A 10,735-nucleotide genomic window follows, 5' to 3' on the forward strand; every position below is an offset into this window, starting at 1 on the left:
TCAGCAGGGACGGAATGGTGCAGCCCGAGGGTTGGAGTCGTCATCCGTTCCGTTGGCAGTGAAGCGTTCTGATTGGCTTCGTGCAATGTCTCACGTTCACTCGTGGTCGCACGGTTAAGCTGGGATCGCAGGATGCTCAGTTCAGCGCAAAGCCTCGCGTTGTCGGCGGACAGCGTCTCCAGGTGTGCCTGCCTGTCGTCGTCGTAGGCAGCCTGGTCCTTCGTTGACGAGTCCGTCGGCTCTGGACTTGGCGAGTGATGTTGTCGCGGACGATTCTTGCGATGAGCTCGTTCTTTCGTCCGGAGCACCGTAGACCTCGTGCTCTCAGCTCGTCGACGAGTTGCTTTTTCGTTACATTGGCCATCCTGCTGTGGTCGAGGGTCGTGAACACACTTTCGACGATGGTCGTTTCGGAGTCCCGAGACGATGCACGGCGTGGCGTCGCTCCTTCTAGTGGCGTCGTTTCCTCCTCCGCATGCAGCTCGGTCGATTCACATCCTGTCGGCTGCGCCATGTCAGCGATGTCTCAATGAATTTTGTCAAGGCAAGGTTCAAATTTTAAGAAAAACTGTATTGTGCTATGTTACAGGTGAATCGGCAGTGGTTACCTGTATAAGGAAACTGGACTCGGTGCAGGAGCTCGATCGGATACGTCCGACGCCGCTCGCGTCTCGGCTCGCTCTGCGGTGCGTTGCTCTGCGGTCCCGGCTCGAATCTCGGCTCCTTCTCCCCTCTCTGGCGATGCGTTGCTATGCGGTACCGGCTCGAAGGCTCACTTTTTGTTTTTGAATGTTCGTTGAACCAATGGGCAACCGCGTCGAGTGGACGCGCTCAGGGCTCGGAGTCCACGTTAACGCAGTGCAGCGTTTCCCGAGCAAGCACGGAGACGCTGCCGGAGAAGGAGGCGCTGCCGGAGAATGAGACGCTGCCGGAGAATTCAGCTGTGCGAACTCGAGTGCCGCTGACACAGACCTCTCAACAAACAGCTATATTTCTAGCTGAAGATTGATTTGACCAGCTATAATTTTTGCCGACGACACAAGCTGAACTAATATAGATGAATAATCTGAATAGCTATATATAAAGGTATCCATATAAGGCCATATATAACAGCATCCATATAAGACCTTATATGGATGCTTCTATATATATATATATATATAGCCATTTATGGCCCTATACAGCAACACCCATGAATGGACATATAGGCCCATATATGGCTACATCAAGAATTGGACATATTAGGTTATATAGGGCCCATATGTGGGGATTCAATATAAAGCCAGATATGCACAATTCCTGATGTAGCCATATATGGGGTTTTTTATATAGGTCCATATATAGGATTTTTTAGGGGCCAAAATGTAGGGGCATGCAACAATCGGGAACACAATGCAGCGAAAAGTCCCAAGAAAATTAAAAAAAAATTGATTCAATTGATTGCATGAGAGATACAGCAATTTAGTGGTTTTGGTGCCATTTTGTTTTGTAAATAGTAGTCAACACACCCACTCTAGCAAACAAGGGGACTTCAGAGTTCAGTGACTATTTATTGCTTTTTTATGAACAGAGGGCAAGGTCGAAGTAGTGCCCTCATTTAGTTTGACATACGAAAATTTCACGCTCCACAAAAAGGTCCTGCATCTCTGTTCTAAGTACTAATAAAATTGATTCACTAAGTGTGGTTATTAACTGCTGCAAAAAAAAGTCAGAATCGGCCCAGTACAAGTGAAGCCGCAAAGATCTGTCACAAGCTGAAACTAAATTCTATTTTATGATCTACCGATGAAAGCGCTGAACGCTAAGCTTGGAGGGATTACACGGGTGAAAAAAAACGCCATGTGCCATGTTATATCTAATACCTCATCGATTATCCAAAACTTGCCTTAAACTATAATGTTTCCGTATATCATTGCCGTGGTATGGTTAGTAACTCACTAACTATATTTTTGTAGCAGAAGAATTCAGGGCTATCGCATGCAGCAATGCTACAAACCAGATTAATTAGAACTAATGAAAAATAATGCCAAACACCGTATCCAAAATGTTATTGGTGTTACTGTAATGTTAGTGTGAAAAAATGAAAGGCGAAGAAAATTTATGTTTTGCCGCTCGTTGGCTCAGTTCGTCTACAAACTGAGCTACAGTGGCGGTGGTATTCCCATCATAGTACACATTTGTAAAAAAACATTGTTTTGAAACTTAGTGACCATGTTGTGTCTCCTCTTTTCTTGTGTTTGTTTATTCAGCGCAATTTTTTATGTACAATACATACTTACAAGCCCAAAGTTTAAGCGTGCTGATACGCACACAGTTTATGCGCATGAAACCGAAAAAGATATGTGAGTTTGGCGCCAGAATCTGAAATAAAATTAGCAGCTCTCTTTTTTATCTTATTTTTGGTTCAATATTTCATGTACACTGAACTGTCCAGACGTTCTGTGTTGAAGATTGCGCCTTCTGGACATGCCTCCAGAGGCGCTTGTGTAATTTAGGTGACCCAAGCACGCTGAACAAGAGGCGGCGTGTACAAATTGTTTTTTTGCTGCTTTTTAGGCAAGTATTGCTTGTAGTGAAAACGGATACAAGCGTAAACACATGCGTATGCTATTTAATTGTTACTTGCCTTGTTTTTTCGGAAGTTTACTATTCTCACTTCAAAACTTCATTTCCCAGGAACATTAAGCATAGGCTCACTCAGCTACAACGTTGCGCCGCCAACGTTTAGCTTTTATAGCCACTTTTTAAGTATTAGGCATGGTCAACTCATCATTGTTAATTGATGTAACGCTGAAAAACTTCTTCGCTAAGCCACCAAATGAAAACGTTGGAGGTAGTGAATGCACCAGCAAATAATAAGCAAATCAAAGTCATGAAATTGAGAACGAATCGGAGAAACGAAGAGTATTTTTTATTCTCAGGAATACCCACTCGGTAAGAAATTAGAAGCACGTGCCTACAGTGACTAAATCGGCATATATTTGCTTAAGGTCTGCGAGAGGTCGAAACGCTAGCCTTGCATTTTTTTCTCAGAATAACGTTACGTTCTCTACAGATACATTGCCGCTCATCTGCTGTTCAGGTTAGGTGTGTATATTTACACGTGAAGTGAGCACACCCCATTTCCGTGATTATGATTGAATGATATGTGGGGTTTGACGTCCCAAAATCACCATATGATTGAGAGAGACGCCGTAGTGAAGGGCTACGTAAATTCGGACCACCGGAGGTTCTTTAACGTGCACCCAAATCTGAGCACACGGGCCTACAGCATTTCCGCCTCCATCGAAAATGCAGCTGCCACATCCGGGATTCAATGCCGCAACCTGCGGGTCAGCAGCCGAGTACCATAGCCACTAGGCCACCACGACGGGGCCATTTCTGTGATCAAAGATGGCAGTTGAAAGAGTTGAGATAAGCTTCATTGGTATTGAAATGGTGCTATAATACCTTCGAGCTATTTTGGGGATTTGTTTTCATTTCTATTTCCTTTTTCACTATTTGCGGTTGGGCAAACCACTGAAGTTCATAGACTAGCTGACTAGCTCTCCGTTCTATTTTCCTGGTCCACCTTCTATTTCCTTGTCCTTTCTATTTTCCTAGTCCAGATTTTGCTCATGATGTCATGTTGCAACATGTGACCGGTGAGAGCGAAAACGTAATGATGGCACGCGGCGGGTCGTAGATTCTACACTACCCTACAGCGATTACGTTTCTTTCGATCACTTCATGCTTTGTTGTGGCTTTCAGCTTTTTCTGTTATTTTATTGCGCTCTTGGTATTTGAAATCAAACCAATTAGTGGAGCTTACTTATTTATTTATGATTGTTTATTTAATTACTTATTGCGAAAAATATTTAGATCGCAGGTGGTTGGTATCTATCTATCTATCTATCTATCTATCTATCTATCTATCTATCTATCTATCTATCTATCTATCTATCTATCTATCTACTCACATAGGACCTTTAGCTCTCCTGGCCGATTTATAATGATATTGATACAAAACAGCCGCTAAGCACGGCTGCATGAAAGAGGAGGACGAAGTGGGTTTTTCCGTTGGATGCTGGTCTGGCGCCATCTTACTCGTCGAGTTCTGTGCGCTGTAAATAGATCATTAAACAAGTTACTCGTAACATTATTGGTGGAGGTGGACGACCCCTGTACCTCTATGGAGACGCGCAGCGGTCGCACCATCGGCGAGCTTTCGACTGGTTTGACTGCTGGTACTTCCTCTTCGCCGCCCTCGTCAGTCCAAGCCACCACCTACGTCACACTCCCGCACCACCGGGATCCCGGCACTTTCTCCGGTGATGGTACGATCGATCTCGACACTTGGCTGAAGCGGTACGAGCGCGTCAGTGCAACTCACCGCTGGGATCCCACGCTCTTGCTCACCAACGTGCTTTTCTACCTGGACGGCTCTCCCCGAACATGGTTTGAAAGCCACGAAGCCGACATAACGAGCTGGGATCTCTTCAAAGAAAAGATACGAGACCGGTTTGGCGATTCATCTGGTCGTCAGCTCGCTGCGAAGAAGACTCTTGCCACACGGGCCCAGTCTTCTACCGAATCGTACGTCTCCTACATTCTTGACGTTTTGGCCCTTTGTTGTAAGGCCGACCAGTCCATGTCCGAAGACGAAAAGGTTAACCACGTATTGAAAGGCATTGCCGACGATGCTTTCGACCTGCTGGTTTTTAACATCTCGAGCATCGACAACATCCTTAAAGAATGCCGACGTCTCGAACAAGCTAAAGCCCGCCGTGTAGCCCAAAACATCATGCGCCTTCCGAACACAGCGGCCACCTCTTTGTGTGACGACGTCTTCCACCAGGCCCCTCCATGTGACAACCTCACACGCATCATTCGTCGAGAGGTCGAGGCAGCACAACCGGTAGCCACGCCACTACCGACGCCTACGCCTTCGCCGACCACAATTTTTTTTATACAAGACGTCGTTCGTCAAGAGCTATCGAATGTTGGCCTACATTCTGTACCTGCCCTATACTCTGCTGCGCCTTCTTTTCGTCCCCCTTCTGCTCCTCGCATACAACGCAATCCGTCCGAATGGCGTACCCTTGATGACAGGCCCCTATGTTTCAACTGTCGACGCGTTGGTCACATCGCACGTCACTGCCGCAGCCGCTGGGCTCCACCGTCCCATTATGCACCTCAGTATTACACCACTTCTGCTCGCGAATCGTCCCCATCACTTTCTCCATCAACGCCGACCACATTTTCCGCTCCTACAGCACCTCTCAGCAGACCTCGCTACGACCGGTCACCGTCCCCTGCTCGTCGTCAGTCCCGGTCACCCCCACAACGCCGTGCTGCCTCCCCGACCTATTCGCAGCATCTCCGACCGGAAAAGTAGGCCGTGCAGCTTCTGGAGGTGGAGCTGCGTTGACGACCCTCGTAAGAAATCCTCGATTAACGTTAACAACGAACCGGAACCTTTTGGATGTTACTGTCGACAATGTTCGTGTGAGTGCGTTGATAGATACTGGCGCGCATGTGTCCATTATGAGTGCTAACCTTCGCCGCCGACTTAGAAAAGTTGTCACGCCCGCCCTCAACCGAGCTGTACAAGTCGCCGATGGAGGAACTGCCGCAATTCTTGGCATGTGCTCTGCGCGAGTGTCTATTGGGGAGAGAAGCACTGTCGTTCTTTTCGCCGTTATCGAACATTGCCCTCATGAACTCATTCTGGGTATGGATTTTCTAGCCACGCACTCTGCCCTCATAGACTGTTCAGCTGGCTCTCTCCATCTCGATTTACCCCTCTTTTCCGACCCGCCTAGCCCACCACAAACCAGCCTCTGCTGCATTGATTTCACGTGTCTCCCTCCTAACTCCGTCACACATGTCGACTTATCCTCCACGCCGCCAGTACCTGATGGTGATTACATGGTGGCCCCGATTTCTGCAGTGATGCTTACGCATGGAGTTGCTGTGCCGCATATGATTCTGACGATTAAGAGAAACCGCACCTTCCTTCCACTGGTCAACTTTTCCCTCACCACCCAAGTTCTGCCACAGGGTATCTCCCTGGCCAAAATTACTGCTCTCCAAGATGATCATGTCGAGCCCTTCAGAGTTGACGATTGCTGCAGCTCAGTCAGTGGTTCCACTCCATTACGTTCTTGGGGTGCCGACATTGAGCGAATGGTGTCATCGGACCTGACGTCTGAGCAAGCTTGAGCGCTTTGCCACGTTCTTGAGGGCTATCGTAGCATTTTAGACTTTGCCAGCAACTCTTTAGGCCAAACGACCATTGTCACCCATCGCATAAAGACTGGCCATGCAACCCCCATTCACCGACGCCCCTACCGTGTGTCGGCGTCAGAGCGTGCAATATTACAACAGGAAGTCGGCAAAATGCTTGCGAAAAACATTATCGAGCCTTCATGCAGCCCCTGGGCTTCTCCAGTCGTCCTTGTTAAAAAGAAAGATGGAACATGGCGATTTTGTGTCGATTACCGTCACCTTAACAAAATTACCAAAAAAGACGTTTATCCTTTACCTCGCATCGATGACGCCCTCGACTGCCTGTACGGTGCCACCTATTTTTCAACTATTGACCTTCGGTCAGGGTACTGGCAGATAGCCGTCGATGAGATGGACCACGAGAAGACCGCATTCATCACTCCTGATGGTCTTTATCAGTTTAAGGTGATGCCCTTTGGACTCTGCAATGCACCAGCCACATTTGAAAGAATGATGGACTCATTGCTCCAAGGGTTGAAATGGTCCACCTGCTTGTGTTACCTTGACGATGTTATTGTCTTTTCGCCCACATTCGACTCGCATCTTGATCGTTTGTCAGCTATTTTGGACGTTTTTCGTCGAGCCCGACTCCAGCTTAACGCATCCAAGTGCCACTTCGCTCGTCGCCAAATTTCCGTGCTTGGTCACCTTGTCGATGCCCAAGGCGTGCGTCCAGACCCAGAGAAAATTCGTGCAGTCACGAACTTTCCCGTTCCGAGGACCACAAAGGATGTCCGCAGTTTTGTGGGGTTGTGCTCGTATTTCAGACGCTTTGTTAAGGACTTTGCGACCATTGCACGCCCACTCACGGACCTCTTGAAGAAAGACGCCTCGTTTATCTGGGGCCATGATCAAGCGTCATCGTTTTCGCAACTTACGACACTGCTTACAACGCCACCAATCTTGGCTCACTTTGATCCATTATCCCCAACCGAGGTTCACACGGACGCCAGTGGACACGGCATAGGAACTGTGCTATTGCAGCAACAACGCGGACACGACCGTGTTATAGCGTACGCAAGTCGACTACTATCTCCAGCCGAGCGCAACTATTCCATCACGGAGCGCGAGTGCCTCGCCCTTGTATGGGCAGTCGCCAAGTTTCGCCCATACCAGTACGGGCGCTCATTCCGTGTTGTCACGGATCATCACGCGCTCTGCTGGCTAGCCTCACTGAAGGACCCCACGGGACGTCTCGCTCGTTGGGCTCTACGCCTTCAAGAGTACACGTTCTCTGTAATGTATAAAACAGGGCGATTACATCAGGATGCGGATTGTTTATCCCGCTACCCTGTTGACGAAGCAACCGATACCGACGCTATCACGGACGTTTTTTCCGTGTCGCAGCTGTTAAACTTTGGCGAAGAGCAACGTCGGGATGCTTCTTTACTAGCCATCATTGACAAACTGGAGTCAACGCCACGCGACCCGTCCCTACGAATGTTTTTGGTGAAAGACGGGATCCTATATTGCCGAAACCTCGATTCCTTCGGATCAGACTTACTTCCTGTCATCCCAGCGCACCTGCGTTCCTCTGTCCTGCATCAACTCCATGACGCTCCCATAACGGGCCATTTGGGCGTTTCTCACACGTACGATCGAGTACGACGTCGGTTTTTTTGGCCTGGACTTGCCCGCTCTGTTCGACGCTATGTCGCCGCTTGTGAGCCCTGTCAGCGTCACAAAACGCCGTCTGCCCTCCCAGCCGGCTACCTGCAGCCGATCGACGTTCCCAACGAGCCTTTCTTTCGAGTTGGTCTCGACCTGTTGGGCCCTTTTCCACTCTCCACAGCCGGAAATAAATGGATTGCTGTTGCCACGGACTACGCGACGCGGTACGCAATCACACGAGCACTCCCGACCAGCTGCGCTACCGACGTTGCGGACTTTCTGCTGTACGACATAATATTAGTGCACGGTGCTCCCCGTCAACTTATCACCGACCGTGGCTGCACGTTCTTATCAGCTGTCGTTCATGAAATCCTGAGGTCTTGTCATACCAAGCACAAATTTACTACGTCGTACCATCCCCAGTCAAATGGCCTCACGGAGCGCCTTAACAGGACCCTAACCGATATGCTTGCCAAATACGTTGTGCCAGACCACCACGATTGGGACATTCATTTGCCGTATGTGACGTTCGCCTACAACTCATCTCGTCACAACACTGCCGGATATTCGCCCTTCTATCTACTATATGGCTGGGACCCAATTCTACCTTTAGACACGTTACTACCTGCGGCCACTGAATATGCTACCAAACTTGGTATGGCATAACATGACCTCATAAAGATTATATCTGACTAGTCATAATACGAAAATTATGACATGTATGCCATGAATGTTATGATTTCCATTTCATGGTCCTGCAGCTCTTGCGGTGGTTTCGCTCACATGGCATGTTGCGAAACTGGTATGGTATGGCATGATAGAATGGCGAACACAAGTGACAGGCCATATTATGAATATCATGGCATGCGTTTCACGTAACAACATGACTACATGCTGCGCGCCTGATACGCTCACGGCCGTTTCACTAGCATCAGATATACAAAATTCGGTACGGGAATGAATGACAAAGGTATGTGACTGGCGCAAACATGATAATAGTGAGATGCGTGTCATGTAACAACACGACTACATGCCACGCTCATGAAGCGCTGGTGGCCGTCTCGCTTGCTTCACTAATACAAAATACGGTATTAAGGGACGTGAATGGATGACGAACGTATGATACTGGTGCACACATGATAAACATGACATGCCTGTCATATAATAAGATGAATACACGCTACGCTCATGATGCGCCTGCGGCCGTTTCGCTGGCTTCAAGAGTACTAAACTCAGTATTACGCGACGCGAACCAACGATATATGTAAATGACACATCCAAACATGATAATCACGATATGTGTGTCATGTAACATGACTTCATGCCCCAGTCAAGGCACCAATACATTCAGACGTGACGTGGTGTGCGTGCTCGCCGGAGTTCATTTCGCTGCGTCATGCCGCCGTTGCCGCGCGAGGTACTGGTCCTGCCACATACTCGCAGGCGCGTGCCGCGCTGCATTGCTTTGACGCATGCGCGTGTCAGCGCAATCGGCGACTCTTAATTACCAAAAGAGAGAGACGCAGTGTTGTCTGCCGCGAAATGCAGCATGTAGCTTTTCACGCTGGTTGCCGTCAGGCCGCGCCGACCAACGCTGGTCGCACCTGGCGTCAGACTATAAGTGTTCGCGTTTTGCTGACATGGCGTCACTGTGCCCAGCGTGCGCGCGCGTCAATGCAAAATTGGAGTTTTTTGTGCCCTTCTTGATGCATTCACGGTTGTTTTGCTAGCTTCACATATACCAAATTTGGTGTTACGTGCCATCAATGGATGACGAAGTGTATGACTGGTGTAAACATGATAATCCTGACACACGTGTCATGTACCAACATTACAACATGCCATGCTGATAGCGTGCTGGCGGCTGTTTTGCTAGCTCCACATATACTAAATTTGGTATCTCGTGACGTGAATAGTACACGAAGGTAAACGACACATCCAAACATGATAATGATGACACGGAAGTCGTGTGCGGCATCATTTACTTCCATCTCGTAAAGTTGTGGTGATTTTAAAGTGATATATCAATATTTCTCATTTGTGCTTCGCATATCATCGATTCCCACATTACGTGGGATCTGCCTTTTTTTTCTTATTCATGAGCAAGTGCACGCCTTCTCCAATGCATTCAACCAACTGTTTTCATGCCTCGATTAAGCCACGTAGGCCTCTATCAACTAAAACTTGTGCGTCTCATCAAGTTCACTTACGATACTCGCTCCCCTTTCGCTATTTATATAGAGTTTTCCTGTGCTATCAGCTATCATGTAATTGATGAGGAACCCCCTCTGTAGTTCTCTTCAGTTTCATCGATTACCAAATGTAACGAAAACTTCATTAGTGCCCTAGTTGCCCATAGTTATAAATTTTAAGAACTATGACTATGCGCCCAGAAATCAAGTTGCCTTTGAGAGCGAACAGTACACAGTACAAAGCAGTTTGGCTTGACTGAACGCAAAGTATTCGCACACACTTGTGTCTGCAAAGCCACAACCTTGTTTACTATTTTAGTTCATACCCTATAGAACATTCACTGTCATTCACTGAAATTAACTGTTCCCGAAATTGAGTGAAGAGGAGCCTATCTACTATGTCAAAAAGAATAAGAAGTGCTTTTATTTACTTTTGTCTAGGAATTAATAAATAGAATAGACACAAAATTCATTTGTTCTCGACAAAATAGTTACTCTATTTAAATATTACAAACACGTACAAAGTAGCCACCTTTAATCAAAAAGAAAATCGTAAAGATAGTGATTTGACGGACGAAAAAAAAACTTTATGTGCGATGTTCAAGTAAGGGGCCAGACTAGTGCACATTGCAATTATTGTTACAGTGGTTTTGCCCCAACAG

This window comes from Rhipicephalus microplus, chromosome 2 (assembly GCF_043290135.1).
Source record: "Rhipicephalus microplus isolate Deutch F79 chromosome 2, USDA_Rmic, whole genome shotgun sequence".
In the NCBI taxonomy this organism is placed as follows: Eukaryota; Metazoa; Arthropoda; class Arachnida; order Ixodida; family Ixodidae; genus Rhipicephalus; species Rhipicephalus microplus.